Consider the following 10,818-nt stretch of genomic DNA (forward strand, 5'->3'; position numbering starts at 1 on the left):
TCCTCTGTCTGCACAGCTGGTATCAATATCCATAAAAGGCCATTTAGGCAATTTGTCAGTGCTCTAAGTATCAATTTCCTGGGGTGAATGTCTTTAGTAGCCTCCACTTATGTTTAAAATTGTTTTATGTTTTTGCTTTTGATTTTTTTTTTTTTTTGGAAAAATATGTAAAACCAGAAATAGTCTTTGTTTAAGAGACGGGCTATTCACCTTATTTCTGACAAATGTGCCACATACACTCACTGGAAGAAAGATAGGCTCTTTAATAAATGATGCTGGGAAAACTGGCTTTGCACATGCTAAAGATTAAAACTGGACCCATACCTTTCACCATGCACTAAAGTCGAAACTGACCAAAGATTTAAATATTCAAATGGAAACATTACATCTGCTAGAAGATAGAACCGGTAGAACTCTTGTTGACATGGATGTAGGCAAAGACTTTATGAACAAAACCCTTATCACACAGAAACTGTCACAAAAGCTTTTGCACAGTAAGAAAAGAGCTGGGCTATTGTTTTGTGAGGAATGGGTTGACAAAAACTTATATCCAATGATGCACAGTGACAGCTCAAAGTGTAGGATAAAAACAGAGGAATCAGTGTCAAGCTGCAACCTGAAGATCAGGCTTATTTGAAATCACCATAACAAAGATAACACTAATGTCTTAATAGCAACGCTAAGGTAGGTAAGTGTTTAGAAAGGTATCTAACACTTTTGAAGGCATTTCCTTTTCACTTTGAAAATGTTTGTAGGCACTTTATGGAAAAAAGCACTGTTAAATTTGTTTGCCTCCACTTAAAAGTGATCGATAGTAAAACATATTTTATATTGAAAAACTTAATTAATTTCAACCTGCTCAATCTCTTAAACATTTATGTCATTTCAAGGCAAAGATTATAGCTGTATTCCCAGAATGAATACCAAGCTTGCTTTACAGTAACAAACAAAATTTGTTAAATCAATGAATAAAGACAAAATTAAACTAGATCAATCAACCTAAAATTACTGATAGTAAATATGGTATCTTGCTACTTACCCTGTGTACTATATATCTTGGAACATGGTTTCTGTCTTAATTCAGTTTTGTACCTACAACAGAATACCAGAGATTAGGTAATTTATAATGAACAGAAATGTATTGATACCTAATTTAGAGCAAGGGGCCACAGTCTAGCCGGGACCTTCTTCCAAGATCACCTCATGACAGAAAGCCCAAGAGAGGCCAAGAGAAAGCAAAAGAAGAGCTACTGTTCCCTTATAGGGAATCCTCTTCCAAGATTAGGCACTCATTCCTGTAATCCAGGGACATCCCCATGGCCCCAGAATCCTGAGTGGGACCTGTCTCTCAGCACCAGCTCACTGTAGTCCATGTTCACACATGAGTTTGGGGAGACACATTAAAAACCACAGCCATTTTCTGGTTAAAATAATTTCCAGTCCTAGAAAATCATTGTATGAAGTAGCACATTTGTAAAACAGCAGAAGTTCCTAAAAATTCATTGCAGCATAAGATTGAAAGCATTCTAATGTTCTATCAAGAGGCAGCTACTTACTTTGATCCAGTGAAATACCTGGAAGCCAACACAAAGGATCAGCACCCCTGTCTGTCTGTAAGTGAACAGTGAAAGTGTGTTTTTGTTTTGAAACAGACTCAAACATACAGAAAACCTGCAGGAAGAATGCAAAGTCTTCTCCTGAGTCACTTTTTAGTGAACAGTGGTTATGTTGCTTCATTGCCTCTGAACCCTTTAGTATTTCCTTTAAAAAGGCCATTCTCCTATGTAGCCCCCAAATCAGCTTCTGAACACCAAACACTGGAGACTACCAATCAGTAAGTTCTTGCGATCTAGTTCTGACACTCCTGTAGAGTTACGGTAATTATCCCAATCATGTTCTTGATACTAACAGCGATCAGTTCAGAATAATACATCACCTTTGTGTCGTGAGTTTTACTTTCTCACTCACCCTGGAACCATTCCTGTCTTTCCTTACCTGTGTGATCTTGGCACTTTTGATAGTTGCAGATCATTTATTTTGCAGAATGCCCCACATTTGGGTTTGTCTCGTGTTTCCTCATGCTCAGGTCAGATTATTTGCACTTGGGAAAACATTCTTTTCAGTTTATGCAATGGTGCCTGGTTTCAGTTTATCTCATTACAGGTCATCTTACTTTGATCCCTTGATTCTGGAGGTTCCCGCCAGGTTTCTCCTCTGGAGGTTATTATTAGTGCCTTTGAAATGAGGAAACAGTATTAAGAGCAGAGTTGGGGATTGTGTATTTGTGGGATGGTTTGGGACAGTCCTAGTAAATTGCATATTGTATTCTGACTTATTTTAAAAATCTAGCTTCTGTAGAAGCTCTTGCTTTCTTTGTTTCATGTATGATATCTAAAAGGTTAACATCCCCCTTTAACTTATGTGTTTCATGTATCTTCTTCTCCTATTTAAATTTAACATTTGCCTTTAAAACCTGATTGCAGTGGCTGGATAAATGTCCCTGAAGGCCCATGTAATGAGGCTTGGACTCTGCCCTGTGGTGCTGTGGGAGGTATTGGAACCTTGAAGAGGTGGGACCTGATTGGAAGTCTTTAGTCATGTGGGGTTGTGGCTTTGTGGGGGACACTGGGTCCCAGATTCACTATCTCTGCTTTTTGGCTGACATGAGGTCCACAGTTCGCTTTACTGTGTCCGCCCAGCATGATGTGCTGTCTCACTATGAGCCCAGAGCAGCAGGGCCAAAAACCATGGACTGAAGCCTCTGAAACCATGAGGCAGAGTAAAGCTCACCTCTTCCTTACCTCAGAGTCGCAGTAAGCTGACTTACACAGTAAGGTAGCACTGGGTTGGTGCCTTCAGCTGATGGAGCCTCACACTTCTCAAAACGTGCAGTTTTATTATCCATATAGTAGACATGACTCTTCATAGCTTTTAGCAGATGTTGACTGTTGTCTGCTTAGCAATTATTGTACAGAAAATTAATTTTTTTTTTTTTTTTTTGCTCAGGTAGAGGGCAAGGATCCCTGCATCTTGGAGAGGATAGGATTTTGACTCTGATCCCCGAGGCTGATTGATTTTATGAGCCAAAATATTATTCCTCTTGGCCTGCGATTGGTGTACAAGTGGCACGTGGCTTGTCTAAGGTGGGTATCCTGGGAGGGTAGGGAGCAGGTCTCTGTTTCCTAAAGCAATGCTGCAAAGCTACCCAAAGAGGGGAGTCTTTCATCCCGCTCCTCCCAGCATTGCTCCTTTAACTGCTCACCCAAACAGATGATGCCTGAAGTCTAATGGCCCCTCACAATGGCAGGGCAACAACAGGAGGAGAAGTGCCAACTTTCAGGAATGGGCACACGAAGAAACAAGATCCAGGTCCCTGATTCATCACGGAACTGCTGACTCAACGCCAGCAACCACCTACCTCCCAGCTTCTGTTAGAGAAGAATCAAATGCCTATTTGTTTGAGGCTCTGTAAGTCAGGTTTCTGTTATCTGCAAGCTGTATCCTTTCTAACTGAAACCCTGATTAAAGGAGCCTACCCCACGTTCCCAATCTCCACTAAGAAAAGATCATTGTTAATACTGTATCCTTCACTGCAAGATAGAAACTGGAGAGTTTAGAGGAATGAGTGAGGGATTTCTTTCAGAAGGCAACTAAGTAAACAGCAGAGAGTGGTGTCTGCATCTGACTTTTGTGTTTAAAGGGGAACAAGTAATATAGTTCTATTTTTGTAGTAATATATCCAAAGGACACCTATACACACATCTACCTTGGAGTAGGGCAGGGAGGAACAGGGTAAATTGGGAATTGAGTGATAATGAAGAATAAAAAGTGAACAGAAAATAGGAGTAAACTTGTTATCAAAAATTGTGCTTACAAAAGAAAAAATTTTGATGAAATTTTATTTTAGTTTTTTAATGTCATTTACTGGCTCAGTGATTTGGGGCAAGTCCCTTAAACTCTCCAGGTCCAATCCTCTTATCTATGGAATTGAGGAACAAGCATTCTCTAATTAGACCTTTTTCATTTCCAAAACTACACAGTTCAATAATGTCATCATAAGCAAGATTACATGATTACATTTAATAATTTAGATTATTCTAGTTAAGTTATCCCTCCTGGAAACGATCATCTGGACCAATGTTTCATTGGCAGTGCACTGCAGTCTGGGAGTGGCTTCGAAGGGACAGTTTGGAAAGGTTCCCTTACAAAATGCTGAAACTATTCAGACCGTCTAGAGTGCCAGCATGGATGTTTCAACCACTGTGGGCCCCTCTGGATGTGCTTTAATGCGCTTCCATTTTCTTCTCTCCATGGAACTGGACCCTTCTAACATCCCAGATGATTAACTTACCAATCCTGTACTGCATTCATGATCTTTCTTTGCTCCCACAGAATGAAGTCCACGAGCATGGGGAATCGTTGCTGAGCTCACTGCGTATGGATCAAGTAATTGGCAGAGCTGTGCCCAGCGAATACTTGCCGGATGAGTGAATGAGTGAAGTCATGGTGGACCAGATCCCTCTAACTAAGCTTTCCCCAGCGTGTGGGTGGACCAGCAGGAAAGACAGCAAATCAGCAGTTTGCACATTTAGATGCTTGGATGGTTTGTCAAGAAAATGCACAGAATCATAGTTTTTTTTAAAAAGTTCATCTTTTACAGCAGAAAGTTTTGCAGTACAAGCAAGGATCTTAAGAACCCAGAAACAGGAAGCAGATTTAAGTATTTACTGACCACGGAGTGGTCTTTTCTGTATTAAAGCTAATCTCGCGTGTTGACGATGTGCAGAACTGACAGCAGATTCCGCTGAGGCTTTATGTCTAGAACGGACTCCAGAGCTCGAAGCCCTCCGTGGAGTTACTCAAGCCTCAAGTTTTCATGGTCTCCTGTCAGGTTTCCGAGGAAGGGCTCCTGGGGTGAAAGGCTCTCTGTGCTTCTGCCTGCCTTGGCCCCTGCTCTCACTCTGCCCATTTCACTGGTGGCCGCATGCTGGGTGTGCAGATGTCAGTGGGCTGCCCTTGTCATCTCGGGCTCACTGACAGGTGCTGACCCCTTCTCCACGGTGAACATGCCCGGCCTGAGGTGGCCGCTGTCCCCACCATGCCTAAGTAAGGCCTTCTCTCTCTAGTGTCCCTTTGCTCAGTTGCAACGGAGCGGGGTAGGGCTGCTCAGAGTGACTTGAGCCTTCATGGGCATTGCTTTCTGCTTTGCACTGAGTCCCAGGGATGAGAGCTCATTGTCTGTCTCTTCCTCTTCCTGTTTCTTTTTCCCGCCCTCCCCCCACACCTGAAAGGCTAGCTGATTGCATCTTATAATTTTGCTTCCATGGTTCTCCTACCTTGCCCTGCAAGCAGGACAGACAGGTCTGCATGTATTTGGACAGCAGTAAACAGGATTAAAATTCCTTTCCACTCAACTTCTGGGTCCTATGAGAATTTGTGAATCCAGGAGGTTTGTGTGGGTAGAGGGCCAGGGAAAACAAGGCCACTCCTGCTTCAGCGTATCATGCAAGAGAGGCGCCCTGACCCGGGCTGGCAGCTTGCCTTTGGCTCCGTTTGTTCTCTGAGGTTTGACAACTCACCTCTCTTCTCTGGAAAGCAGTTCCTTCATTTGTGAAGTGAGCATAATGGCAATATCTAAATGATTAATATACTAAGAGCATGTGGATCACTCAGAGCTCAAAGAAGTCCTCAGAAGCTAACATATGTAATCATTGTTATCATGCTTTTATCTTACCCTTCACCCATTTTCATGATTATCCCTGTCATCATCATTGTGACCATCACCACCCTCCTCCTCACCACCATCATCATCATCATCATCATCATCATTGTCTCCTCGAACCTAAATGAAATGTCTCTAAACTCTAGATTTCTACCCAGACTCAATTATTTTATTGTCCCAACACAGTATGGAGTATCCTCTGGGGGAGAAAATGTCAACTTCCTAAGACACAATTGTTAATTTATTAAGAATATTAAAAATTAGAGTGACAGAGTTGCTTATTGCAGTTCATGCCTCCAATAAATGAGACTGAGTTACCTTTTCTTAGAAAGGTAGTGTCTAGAAAAATGCTTAAATTTCAACTAGGAAATGCAGTGTGCGTAATTAGAATCTCGGAGACTGTATTATAAAATTCCTGTCCAGAAAAGAAACATCTTCAACATTTTTTCTCTTCTCCATTTGCTATCTAAAGGCTTTGTCCTTTAAGTCCAGATGCTGAAGGGGAAAAGAGATCATTTCTAGGCACAATAACTCAAAATTAAAATGCTACATATTGTCTAGGAATTGTATGGGATTTTAAAAAATCTCTCTGTTCCTACATGGGAGAGATATGTGTAGTGATGTTGGCGACATTCATAAAGCTGTAGACAGAGCATTTGGAAGCTGGCCTTGGTGAGAAATATTGGAAAAGGATGCAATCTGCCAAAATGATACTCTGAGGAACTGAAAATCAATAAATTGAAATAGAGAAAAGTGGACGTAAATTTGGAACCCAAAGTTTGAGATCCATCACTTCCGAGACAGAGCAGTGTGAAACAGACAAGAATTTTTCTTTGTGATACTTTAATACTTTAGCACAATTATTCTTGGTAGACATTCGGGGCTCTTGTTTTTCATATTTGTGTGTGTGTGTGTTTGCTTTTTTATAAATATAGTTTCTCATTCTTAAGAGGTAGAGAGATTAAGTTTTTGAGTTAACTTTTTGTTTTGAAATGATTTTAAATTTACAGAAAAGGAGTCTAACAATATAGTTATCTGTGACAGCCCTTTATCTTCATCTGCTTTCTGCTTCTGTAATAGAATACCTGCTGCTTGATAGCTTATAGAGGCTGGAGACTTGTGTAGCTTACTTTTCTAGAGGCTGGAAGTCCAGGGTTAGCTGGCTGCATCTGACAAGGGCCATATGCTCATCGTGCCATGCAACCAAACTGAAAATCACATTCAAGATGCAGTTTTGCTTTATGACAACCTGCTCTCGCAGTAACTGGTCTAGTGGCCTTATACAGGCATTAATCCCACCTAATGACCTCATCACCTCTGAAAACTCCATTTTCTAACATTGCTGCAGTAGCAATCAAATTTCCACATGAGTTTAGAGGGAACAAACAGCATCCAAACCATAACTCCCGCAGTGAGGTTCCCAAATGATTGGCACTTTAGACTGTGTGTATTGTATTGCCATTCAGTTCATGTTTTTCATATATATACAAACAAGTATGCACACATATATGTAGTAATATGTGTATGTATACTTATAACATGTTACCGTAATATACATAATATGCACACATACAATATACATAATACTATGGATTTTTCCTGACACATTAGAGATCTTATTATCTTTTTTTTTTTTTTGTCTTTTTCATTTTTATCGGTACTAGGGATCGAACTCACGACTGCCTGCTTACAAAGCAGGCGCTCATGCCGCTGAGCTAAATCCCCAGCCCCGAGATCTTATTATCTCTTAATTCTTCAATGTACAGTTTATGTAGTGGAGCAAGGACATTGTCTTACATATTTACACTCAAATTGTTAAAACTGAGGAGTTAGCAATTAAAACATTACCAGTTAATCCACGTTTAAATTCTATTCAAATTTTGCTAGTGGTCCTAATGTAATATCTTCCAGGAAGTCCAGGATTCAATCCAAGGTCCAATGACCCAAAACAAGATCACACGTTACATTTAGCAGTTCTGTTTCCTCAGTCTTCTTCAGCATGGAACAGTTCCCTAGACATTTCTTGTCTTTATAGCCTTGGCATTTTTAAAACTATTTTGTAGAATGTCCTCAAATAGAGGTTCATCTCATCTTTTCTTCAGATTTTTGCACTTTTGGCAGAAGTACCCGGAAGTGATGTTGTGTTCTTTTCAGTGTATCATTTCTGTAGGCACATGATGTCAAAATGTTTCATGCTTGATGCTATTTAATTTTTATCACTTAGTTTTGATATTTTGCAAGTTTCTTCATTGTAAGGTTACTTAATGGGTGTTTTGTTCCTATTAAAATTTAAACAATTTATGAGGAACACTTTGAGACTATTATATATTATTCCTCTTCGTGCTTTTACCTACAAATTTTATCACCTTTGATGACTTTAGCTATATATACAAATACTGACTCAGAATCCTGTTTTAGACAGTGGGTTATAATTTGTTGTTATTATTGTTATTACTTATACTATTGTTCTATAGTTTGATGACCGGAATATCCCAGGCTTTGCCAATAAAAGCCCCATCATGCTGGGCTCTTCCTGACCTGTCTTGATTTCTCAAACATTTGCTTACTTTCTTGTACAAGGCATTCTAGGCTAATCTATTTCCTTGCCCACTCAGAGTTTAGTCCCTAGGTTTCCTTTAGTGCAGAATGCGACTTTGAATTCAAGGCCTGAATAGCTTGATACTTGTTGATATCGTAGTGTTGTCACATCAAGACCCTTTGTGCAAACAGAATCGGGAAATACACCCGGATGGATGTACCCGACCTGCGACTCCATCCGTTTGTGTTTAATTAGGTTTAAAACTCATGGCTCTGCACTACTAACCCCAATCCCAATTCAGTACTACAAGGTAACTACTACCATTTGCCCTTTCCCTTTGTAACTCTTTCTCCAAAAGTGAGAAAATTACTTCCTAATATTTCTTTATTAATTGAGCTGTTCATTTGCTCAACATAAACAGCATCCTGACTTTACAGGTCTTTTCTCCTATCTAATGATGCTAACCACCCTGGCATCCCTCAGTGTGCCAGCTGATGGTTCAGTTCGAATCTTGGGGTGTGGGATGGGGAGAGAGACTCTTTGCACAACTGTTGTTCATGATGTTTGTAATGGATTGTGTCAACTCCAGTAGTTTAAAAACTTAACTAACTTGACTCAGCAATTCTGGGGTGTAGGGGAACCACCCTGGCCCAGCTCCCCTGGATGGTAGAACCAGGAAATGAGGAAGGATGGACTCACTTCTGTTCTTCAGAGGAGCTCCAGACTTCGCCTTCACCTCTCCTTTCCTCCAGTCCAGACTCTTCCGGTTCTATATCAGATCCTTCAGCCTTCTGGGACACTCTTCAGCCTCCCCTCGCAGACCTGTCAGCCTCCTGACATGGACGTGCATAGACACTGCAGTGAGCTCCAGACCTTGGACTAAGACCTTCAGTCTCCAGTGTGCGACACCGTCTGCAAGCTTCCTCATCCAGCTCTGGCTGACCATCATAAGCCAATCTTGTAATTTCTTATCCATTTGAATATCTCATGCTATGTCTGTTTCTTTAGTAAACCCTGACTGATACAGTGATTGAAAATTTTGATTTCATAAAATCTGTCCTTTCTTTCATATTGTTATTGTATTATAAGGTAGATCTATCTATTTCTCCATCCTTTTTACCTACCATCTGTACAAATAATGACTCAGAATCCTGTTTTTAGTCAATAGGTTATAATTTATTATTAATATTGCATATTTTGGTGACTGAACTACCATCAAATGTTACAACATCGTGTAGAAATGGCATAGTGAAATAAAAGACTGAAATTCTGTTTAAAATGTTCTGTCACTTGAGATAGCCATGTGAGACCACACATTTCACCTGACTTATGCTAAGCACAATTCTCCCGTTAATAAAGAGTATCATACGAGTCTACAGGTACATGAATCTGTATCAGCGGCACAAATGGCAATGTAAATACAGTTAGCTGTTCCAATAATTGCATAATCCAAGTTATCCTCATGATGATGGATGATCACATTTGGGAAAAACCTATGAGAGGGTTATTGGAAATGACTGGGCAGGCTTCGTGCCCCTGCCTTCCCAGGTCGCGGACCCTCTGTTGAAATCGCTTGGTTCCTTCTCCTTCTCTAAAGCAAGGTACCTGCATCCTGATACCTGGAATCCCATACTTGTTCAGAAGCTGTCTTTCTGACCATCATGCACATAACGGTGAGCACTGTCTTCTTGGGACATCTGTGCTGCCGGTGTATCTGCAGCACATTCCTCTTGCTTCTCTTCCTTGCCCCTCTCCTCCTCTTTTCTTCTCTCCTCCTCCTCTTCCTCTTCCTTCTATCTTCTGTTCTTCTTTCTTCTCTTTCACTCTTCCTTTCCTCTTCTTTCTCCTCTATCTCTGCCAAGGGCTGAGGTATTTTAAAAGTTGTGTTTGCTGCAGATGTTACCCTCTTTAAGAAGGAAAAGCATTTTCACTTTTTTTCCCTTGCTATTTTTTCATTTTAAAGTGCTACAATAAGGGAAACGAAAGTGAGGCATACAAGTTTTGGTGAATAAAGCATCATATTACACATTACCTAATCCATACAGACCTTCCCCCATTTCCAGATCATTGTAGTAATATGCTAAAAACTTAGGAAGATTAGCAAGGACCTCCATGTAAATGACTACTTTATTTATTTATATTTGTTTATTGTTTTAGGGACAAGGTCTCACTATGTAGCCTAAGCTAACCTCAAAGTGGCAGCAATCCTCCTGCCTCAGTCTCTCGAACGTTGAGACTGTAGGAGAGTTCGCTCAACTCACAAATGAGTACTTTATGGAGAATTTTACAACACTCTGTGGACAAAATTTCATTGGTGTATTCAGAGTTCTTGATAAAAATCATATTAAAATTGTTTCATCATGCCACGTCAGGGAGTCTTTTTTTAACTGCCAGCAAACTGTTTCAATCTGATCCCACATCCTCATATTCACTGAATGGCATTTCTCCAGTCAAATTTGCTTAACTACATTGAGCCCTAAAAACAGAAACTACAATTATTGTGAATTTGTTATTACAGTGATTGATTTCTTGTGTTTTAATTTTTTTCCCAAAAGTC

The 10,818-nt window shown here is 40.3% G+C and overlaps 1 long non-coding RNA gene across 1 annotated transcript in view; it reads left to right on the forward strand.

Moving 5' to 3' along the window:
* Positions 1 to 9,632, forward strand: part of LOC134476191 (uncharacterized) — a 34,838-nt gene extending 25,206 nt beyond the window's left edge. Inside the window, exons 5-6 of the long non-coding RNA XR_010047749.1 lie at positions 3,007 to 3,143; positions 4,393 to 9,632. This is a non-coding gene — a long non-coding RNA (uncharacterized LOC134476191). The remainder of the gene's footprint in view (positions 1 to 3,006; positions 3,144 to 4,392) is intronic.
* Positions 9,633 to 10,818: the final 1,186 nt, after the last annotated feature.

The sequence above is a fragment of the Cavia porcellus genome, unplaced genomic scaffold (genome assembly GCF_034190915.1).
Source record: "Cavia porcellus strain 051 isolate PalLab524CR breed Dunkin Hartley unplaced genomic scaffold, mCavPor4.1 scaffold_1, whole genome shotgun sequence".
NCBI lineage: Eukaryota > Metazoa > Chordata > Mammalia > Rodentia > Caviidae > Cavia > Cavia porcellus.